The sequence below is a fragment of the Pempheris klunzingeri genome, chromosome 20 (genome assembly GCF_042242105.1).
Source record: "Pempheris klunzingeri isolate RE-2024b chromosome 20, fPemKlu1.hap1, whole genome shotgun sequence".
Taxonomy (NCBI): Eukaryota; Metazoa; Chordata; class Actinopteri; order Acropomatiformes; family Pempheridae; genus Pempheris; species Pempheris klunzingeri.
The window spans coordinates 10,071,951-10,081,429 of record NC_092031.1 but is presented as its reverse complement, the minus strand read 5'-3'; positions in this window follow the sequence as shown (position 1 = coordinate 10,081,429).

Here is a 9,479-nt window from a genome sequence, read left to right as displayed (position 1 = left end):
CGAGCAAGCTGCTGAAGCAAGGTGCCTCGCATCAGCAGACCCACCCGGCTGTGTGACACCGGCGCTCGACTTGAGGAAGCAGATTGTCTCTTTGCAATGTTTCATGCAGCCAACTGCACAACGCCATCAGCGTGGAAGTATCCTAATGTTAAGCTGTGTAAGACTGAAGAGAATCTATGACAAATATAATATCATGTTAAGGTTGAAATGTAGAACTGGTCTTTGGCCATTTTGAATGTGATTTTTAAATTATTTTCATTTTTGTTGGTTTAAAATTTGTTTTTTTAGTATGTCAGGTTACCCAGTTTTGTTTTATATTATCATGCCTTTTCTCTAAAGAGAGTTTTCTTTTAGAATTTATTTTAAGATAATGAATACCTTTAACATTTTTGCATTTCCTTTGCTGTATTCTGTTCAAATGCTCCTGTCACAGACACTTCATTAGTTCCATCTGGCAGCAACTTCTCTTAATCAGACGTGAGCATCTAAAGATGTTTCAGCTTCCCGTAAAGAGGTTGTATCATTAGCATTCCTTATTTCAAACAGCAGGCACAGAGATGATAACTGCTCGTAGAAACTTTTTTTGCACCGTGTGCATAATATGACCTGATGAAGGGGGGGGGGGGGGGACAAAAATGTTAAGGTATTCCTATTACACTCCTCCTGTCACTTTTCTGTGTAGTGTCACTGAGTCCATTGAAGTGAATCAAGTGTAGAAGAATCCGAGGGAGACATGAGAGATGTGTAGCTCAGGAAGGCCAATGGAACCTACAGAAATATATCCAGGGACAAAGTGCAATGCTGTTCCTTTCATTGACTTTCTTTTTTGTTCTGAATGTGTTTGTGCGCTAGTATACTGTTTTATATGTTTGTTTTTATGCTTGAGTACCTGCAACGTGCGACTGTGCTGTTGTTTGAATATTTAAGTGTCCAAATCCTCCGTGTGTGTGTGTGTGTGTGTGTGTGTGTGCGTGCGTGCGTGCATGGCTGCATGTGTGCCTTTTATTAACCCCAGCTTTTGTGTTTACACCTTGTGTACATGCTTCAGCTGTCGGGGCTTATAGGCTTCTACCAGATTGACCATGACATGTCGTTACATCCAGAGGGGTAAACTTGATTTGCCTTCAGACCAGAATCTGCCAGCCACACGAGCACACACCTGGAGCTCAGTACCTCTCAGCCACACGCAACAATGCTTCCGTCTCTGGTTCACAGCTGTTCGGTCTATCTCACAAACACACGGGATGAATGGAGGGTGTCGAGCAGCATGATTTAATAGCACTTCACTTTTCTTGGTCTTTACTTGATCTGATTGCAGAAAGTGTCACAAAAGATAAACCCCACGTCTTTTTTTTTTTTCTCTAGTCAGAAACAGGCTTTTTTTGGGTCATGAATGGTTATAGGCCGATCCCCTTCCCGTACACCCTGAGGCTGTGTTGAAATGGCCCACTACATGAATAGAGATGAAAGTTTCCTTGGATTGAGGTCACAGAGTCCTTAAAGCCTCCTTGTTGCTGCAGTGGGTGCACTGTTTGATGTACCTCAGTGTGTAAACGTACGGGCTGCAAACCTGCAGATCACATTCTGATTCTCCCCGATATTGAAACTTAGCAACCTTTTAAACTCCAAAAAGTTAGGTACGGTTGACGTTTTGCTCTTTATCACATCACATTTGGATTTCTTTTTCTATCAAGCCGATCTCAAAATCCACATCTGGATGTTTTCCTGCAGTGCTTGCTGCTGGATAGATGAAAATCGTAGCAGTTTTTTTTTTTTCCTTTTTTTCGTAAAAAGATTTTAATAAAGATTTTTTCGTTTTGCAGTTTGTAAAATACAACCTATGCAAAACACTTGCATGGGATTTCCTAATTAATCCCTCGTAATTCTCTGAGGCATGCTAATACGCTTCCTCTAATTTGGTCACAGTGTGTCACCTCCAAGATTTAAGATATTTCCACAGCCTTGAATCGAAGCCATGCTGCAGCATTGTGTGGATGGATGAACAGAACCTCATGTTTCACTATATAGATATGAAGGAAAATGGTGTTCAGTATGTGTGAGTGTCAAAATGTGACGTTAAATGAGAAGTTTGTCATTTTGTGCAATGATTCCCCCTCCTCTGTTCTGTGGAATATTCAAACTGTGATTATAATATACATTTGTAAATAGATCATTCTGTAAAATTATGATGAGACGTTTTTAAATATGTTGATTCTGGATTATGTTTGTATATACGGTGTTTCCGGGGAATAAAAGGAGATGAGTCTTAACTTTCTCTTGAATGCTCCACAGTGGTGTTGTGTCATATATATATATTTTTTTGCCGTAAATATAAGGTTGACATGAACATCTGTTGTCCTGGTTTCTGTTTTTCAGCTACTGTGGAATGAAGTATAATTAAGGTAACTGGGAAATGCTGCCCTCAGATAACCTCTCACACAATGACTCTTGCAGGGTGCACTTCAAAAGCAGTGTGTCAGCAGCGCTCGAGGTCATGCACATCGCTGCGCCACTGTCCGTCAAACCAGGCAGGGTCTCCGATGATTTAAAGACCAACGCTATGGGCGTATTCCCAAAAAACTAAACAAGTCAAGGGTGAGTTTTCTTCACTGTGTCACTGTAATGTAACCGAAAGCATCACTTTTGTGTCAGTAACCTAGTTTATTTAGGCCACTGGAGTTTCATAAACTAAAATGTATACATTGAAAAGTAAATATGAGACTGAGGGAGCAGCTGTCGATTATTTTAATTGTCAATTAATTGGTTAGAAAACTGTAAAAAAAAAAAAAAAAAAAAAAAAAGCCCATTGCTGTTTCCTAAAGCTCGAGAGCAACAGTCCAACACCCAAATATAATACAACTCTAATATCACATTACACACAAAAAAGTTGCAAAGCCCTACATTGCATTGTGGGTAATGTAGGTGCCAGATTTGGCAAGGTGGATGAACACATGGAAGAAGAGAGAAAGATATCTGGGTTTCTGCTGCCGGTGAGTGTGACAGCGTTATGGGAGTGCAATGCTAAATCAATGGACTCTTAATGTATCCTTTGTGCTTTGTTTTGGATCAAAATCACTGTTATGAAAGCAGTTTTGTTAAACAACATCCCCTAATCACCCTGTCAATCTGCACATATCAAAATGTAACATCATGCATGAGCTTTCTTTGTTATTCCTCCCCACGCGTGCACATGTGCAGGCTGTGAATAACACCTACAAACCAGCTGATAGCACTTGTCATCAAAATAATACATCATTTAGCAGGAAAATAAGATATTTGCTTCCTTGGACATTCTTGTCATGCATGAGTGAAATTTCCCATTTTGTCTGGAGGCACAGCGGCACAGGGCAGGTTCAAATATCCAATTCAGGCCAATGATTACTGACGGGCTATTTTTAGCTCACTGATAATGGATTCTCCTATCAGCTCAGATGACCACCCCTGAATTCATAAAGCATTCCCTGTGTCCTTTAGACGCGGCGGCAACCACGGCAGTCCCTCTCAAGGTATAGTGATAACAAGCCTGTCCAGTCTTTGTCAGCCTGTTTTTGTTTACTGTATTCCATCTCAGCACAGGCGCAGCTGCAGCATTAAGATAAAAACATTTGAATATGAATGAGCCTTTCCAATGAGTGTTATTACTGTACAAGTCCACTCATTGTCTTTTAACTTAAGTGTTATCTGAATCAGTGAACAAAAATAGACCTTTTTAATTGTGAATGTTTATGCATCCATCTAGTCAATCCATTTAGAAAAATCCGCCCTGTTATGTGTGGAACCTCTCAGTAATGCTCTGATTGGATGCCGCTCTCTCGCTCTGCCTCCTCAGTGGAGATTGCGAGGATTTCTTCTCTCCAACAGTGCTGCAATACGTCAAAGAAAGAAAAAAGAATGTTGTCAAGTTCATTCAGATTTCAGAGGGTTTCTGCTGGGTGCACTTTGTGAATGGATTCATGAATGAAATTAATTTTATTTCAAAACTGAACAAAGATTTTTTTTTTTTTGTAACAGGACGTTTAGTTTTATTCTTTCCTCTCCCATTAATTATGCCATGACCCCGGAGATTTATCGTGCGACTCTTTGGAGGGGCTCTGACCCCTTGGTTGGAGACCCTGTGGTCTACACTTAACTGTAAATAGTTAAAAATAGCTCCACCTTGACGTGCTACAACAGTACACTGCTACTTACACAGTTATGTGTTAGCAAAAAGCTGATAATGTGACATGTCACAATATCTCACAGGGGCATTTTTCTGCAAAACGAGCACTTTTATTTTTGAAATTTTAAGCATGAGTAAAGGCCTTTTACTCGTAATGGACTATTTTTACATTGTTATATTGGTACTTTTGTTTAGATAAATGATTTCTCTCCCAACTTTTGCTCTGTCTTCCTGATAATCCAGTCTAAAGGTGCAGGAACTTGAGATGGTTTGCAGACATTCTGAACAACAATTGATGAGTTGAGGATGGTTTGAGGACCTTGTGCACTATGATGTTTTACTGGTCTGACACTGTGGCCTTTACTGTGAGGGCTAAAAAACCCAAGTGTCAGTCGGTGGTCTTACAAAAGGGCACTTCTCCCCTTTTAGCCTCAGGTTGGCCTCTCAGAGGCCTTTGAACACTCTGTGAAGCTGCTCATCATGGGTGTGCAAGCCCACCTCCTGAACCCCAATGTTACAGTGAAAGACTGTTAATCCAACCATGGCTCTTTAAAAAAAAAAAGAGGATTTCAAAAGGATCAGAGGCTGCAAAAAGACTAAACGTCAAACATTTGTATCTAAAAATGCTTGCAAGTCACTGCACCCGGCCAAGAAATAGTCTGCCACATAACCATCCTCAGTGTCCAGTTTTCACATAAGGATGAATCTAAAATGTTAATTAGGTAGCTTTAAGGGTGCTGGTAGGTGGATTTAGTTATCTTTGGGCTGAGCTGTTTCCTTCTGTTTCCAGTCTTTATGCTAAGCTAAGCTAACTGTCTTTCATTCTTAAGAAGACAGATGCAGAAATGATATCTTCTCATTAGACTCTGAGACAGAAGTGTCAAACTCCTCCTTTGATATCCACCATATGTTTGGCACGCACGTTGTCACCCTGTATACAAATCTCAAGGCATCAAGAAGGACTCCTGCAAAGTCAGACGCTGAATCATCAGCTCGTTTGGAGGACTGTAGGATTAAGCGAAAGGTCGAGAATCATGAGGCTGGCAGCCCTCTGTGCGGTTTGGAATGAAAGCCGGAGTAGGCCTTTGGAGCCACGGTACGTCATTGTCCTGACTTTGCCAAACATTTCTAATTTGGAGTGAGAAGCCAGTGAGAAATATAGAGGGATTCTGCACATCCAGCGGTATCGCAGGTTTGCTCACCATTAGTTCTGCATTTTCAAGCAACAATAAATAGAAAACTGGTTCATTTATAGTGCACTTTAAGGTGCGCATTATCCCCTCACGGGAGAAAACCTGTCAGCAAATCACATAAAGACCAATAAACTCATTAGAATTATGGCTTGGCTCCATAACTCCGTTATCTGATCCACAGTCTGATCCCAGTTCAGTCTGCTAGCTCTTGCTTTGCTGCATCCTGATTGCGACTGTTTCTACAAGCACCAGTTCACATCATAAGAGCTGAACACAAATGCTGAAAATGGCTGACCACGTTCGCCCGATGTTTACGTCAGCCACAATCAAAGCAAGCCAAAGCGGAGCAGATGGAGGCCGCTAAGCGCCAAGTTCACATGGGAATCCAAACAGATGGACGCATGAAGTGTAGCACCTGCTTTTGGCACCGCACCTTGACACTCGCAGCGTGATTTAGAGTGGAAAAAAATCACAGGGGAATTTAATCTTACAGGGTTACGAGTTATTAGCCAATGGAAGTTGGGTTTTATCAGCAACGGGGTCTCTGTGAGTTCATGCTTGTCATTTAGCCATTTTGTGCATTCAGAAATAAGATGTTGTTTCTCTATTAGCTGAAGTTCTCTCAAAATGTCCACTAAATCCATCAGTTGGCTTTGAATTGAAGAGACTAACAAAATCCCTTTTTACAATGCATACTTTCATTGATGTTAACTCCACCTTGGTTACATTTGAAGTTGACAAGTAAAAGATTTTAGATGATTTTATGGCCGAGGGAAGCAAAAGGTTCACTATCGCACTCCGTTTGCCTGGATTTAGCATATCTGTTGGGATCTGATAAGGTTGTAATCATTAGCAATCAGCAATAATAATCTCCAGGTGCTGACATTTTAGGTTTCCCAAAATAACCGTTTTGTTTTTCTTGCTTTCCGCCTCGGTACAGCCTCCTCTCCAGCTACCCCCTGACGAAAATCACAGTACTGGATTTGTATTGTACAGCATAAGCATTGATCTCTGCTGCAATTAGCTGAATTACTCATCTCTGTTACTACTTACTCATCAAAATCTTTTTTTTTTGTCCTTTGTTTGGTCCCTTATAAGTTCAGAGGAGCTCAATGAGTGTATTATGTAAATCCCCTTGAACTGACTTTGATTTACCGCATGTTTTCTCTGTGTGTATCATTTAAAAGCTTGTTCGCTGAAAAGGAACTCATGAAGCAAACATGTCTTTGGGAAAAGAGAGAATTATGAAGATTCACAAAAAAGTCTCACAGTCTGAACATCTTTAATTCTCTGTGATGATCATGATGTTTGCATTGGGCTGTTATCAAGTGCAGATGGCAGTGGGAGATGATTGGCAGAGAGGAGGCTCAGTCCATGCAATAACTGAATGAAACCTCACACCTGTTGCCTCAGAGGATCCAGGAGAGCTCCAGACACTCTGAAGTTTCGTCGCAGCGTGGATGTGGCGATTTAGGAGGAAAATGTCTCACTTTAATCTGCTGCTAATCACTTTTGAATTAGATTATGGATACATTACCACCGAATAATACAGTAATACAGGCATTTTATGGAGAACGATTGCACCCTGAGATGCTGCTGGTCTTGTAAAATGTCCCCATATTCCATGGATGATAAATATATTTCACCAACTTTGAACGGGAGGACATACAATACAATTAAAGGAGCAGTTCCACACTTACTCGTTTTCTTGCTGAGAGTTAGATGAGAAGATACCACTGTATCACGTCTGTGCAGTTATCAGTGACCACAGAGGCCGTGTTGATATCAATTCACCTTCTTTGACTTAGGGCAGCCAAAATGTCCACAAACACAAGTGCAATTTGAAGCGATAGCTCTTAAACTCACCGATTAGCTTCTCCATCTGTGAGACCACCGCTAATCTGCCTGAACACAAACTTTCCTGCCAAACAAACAATGCTTAATAACAAATCGGGTCTGTGCCAGGAGGCCATCAATGATACTGGCTGCACTACTGTTATTTTTATATTTTTAAAAGCTGGGCCTCATTCACACACATTAGTTCAGCCAATCATATCCAAACAGCGTTCATCAGCCAAAACAGCTGAGCTCAGTTCCATTCAGTTTTTCTGGTCTAACTGAAATGTGGGAGAGCATCATTAGCCGAACACATCATGATAATGGATTTTAAAGACGTCCAGCTCAACAGCTAATGAATATTCCCCAGAAAGAACTGGAAATCTCTCTTGTAACAGCCCCCTCATAACACCAGCTGTCGTGATATTTACTAACACATTTTCTATAAGCTTTCAGCACGAGGCCTGTGGTAAATGCATCAATCAATCAGCATACTCAAGAGGTATCTAACCTCCTGAATGAGCTGACGTTTGGACCATTTTAACGGGTTGGACAAAGTAAAAGTGAATAATGAGAATGATAAACAATTGAGGATCATATCTCGTGTTTTAAATGTGAAGGCATTTGATAAATAACACTCATAGGGTCATTCCACCAATTTTTACAAGCGGCGTTCGTTTTACTCGTACTGAGCAGCGCCACTCTACGACTGCGAACCCTGATGATGTCATCGGGGTTATTTTGTTTTGGGCTTGAGACTTAAAATGTTAAGAGAAAGCTTGCACTACAAACTGGAGATGTGGGGTTTAGGAGGCAGGGAGGGTCTAATCAAAGATGCAACCGAGCTGCACTGTGGGAAATGTAGGATGCAGTGAAAGTCAGGTCAGTCACAGATTTGTATCATTCTCTTAAAACTGTTTCAGTCCTCTTAAGTTTAAGTTGGAAGCACAATGTTAGTTCACTGGAGTTCCCCTTTAAAGTTTTAACATTGTGCATTGGTTTGGGATGTTTAAGTCACATGAAAATTGTTTTTTTTTTGTGCATGTTACAACCATGACAGTCCACTTTAAAATGAATAGCAGCAATTCTTTAACATCATGATGCAATTGTTTCTGTGTTTCCTGTGTACTCCGCTGCTCGTGCAGGAGTGTTTAGATAATCCAGACGTAAATGAACATTTATCAGGGCGCAGCCAAGAGTAAAGTAGGTTAAACATGTAAACATTTAACAGTAACCCATATCAATCCACTGTGCATGAACAGATATAAAATCCTCTGTTTTAAAATCTGATTTTCATGGCTGCTGTCTCTACAGAGGCCAATCAGATTCCAGTCGCTCTCAGCAGCCTGGACCACCACAGGGGCCTTTAAAGTCACACCAGTTGGCACAAATCCTGCAGACCAGTTGTTTACCTCCAGTTACCTCAACAGAAATCTGCTCAAGGTTTCATTTCCAAGTTATTTGTGAATGAAGTGAATGAAATGATCCCTCCTTGAGCACTGATGATGGGGTAAAAGCCCTCTAATCAGTAATAACAGAATAATATTCCAAATAAAGCTCAAACAGTAAATTAACAATGAAGCTTCCTTTTATTTCACAGGAATCAACACACCACCTCACAACAGCATGTAAAGCTTAAAGGAGAAAGACAAAGTCAGAGGCTCAAATTCCTCACTTCAGTACTAAACACCACACTATAATATGTACAAAGGGCTCCACATTTACTTTCTTAGTTGTAAAAGACAGCGCGGAATAAATACACGTCTATTTTACATTAATGTTTAATATAAACAAATACCTGTCGTACAAATTGCACTTGTCGATGGCCGTGAGGTAAAACACATTGTGAGCACTATGGGACTAAAGTACAGTCTGACAAATGCCTCGCTTATGTCCAGTGCGCCTGATTTTAAGGATAAATTCTGACCCACCCCCATTAATAGATTATCCTCCTCGATATAGCACTGATCCGGTCAAATAAGAAATGATATAAACCACTGGAGTGTCAATTCAGTGAATCCTCATGCGCCCATTATTTATCAGATCCATTTAACTACAAGTTTAGATTATTTGGCAAATCGGATCATCCCTTCGACGCTAAACGCTCCTGGATAGATTTACGCATCTTGGAGAGAGCGCTGGTCCTGATACCTCTTTTAAAAATATGGCTTTCAAATAAATTTCTGGTGAATTCGCTTGATGTTTGGGTCCTCTGGTGCAGATAGAAATCGGACCCACTCGGACTATAAAGCTACGGCTCTTGCGCATCCCTTTTCCAAAGAGAAACTCAC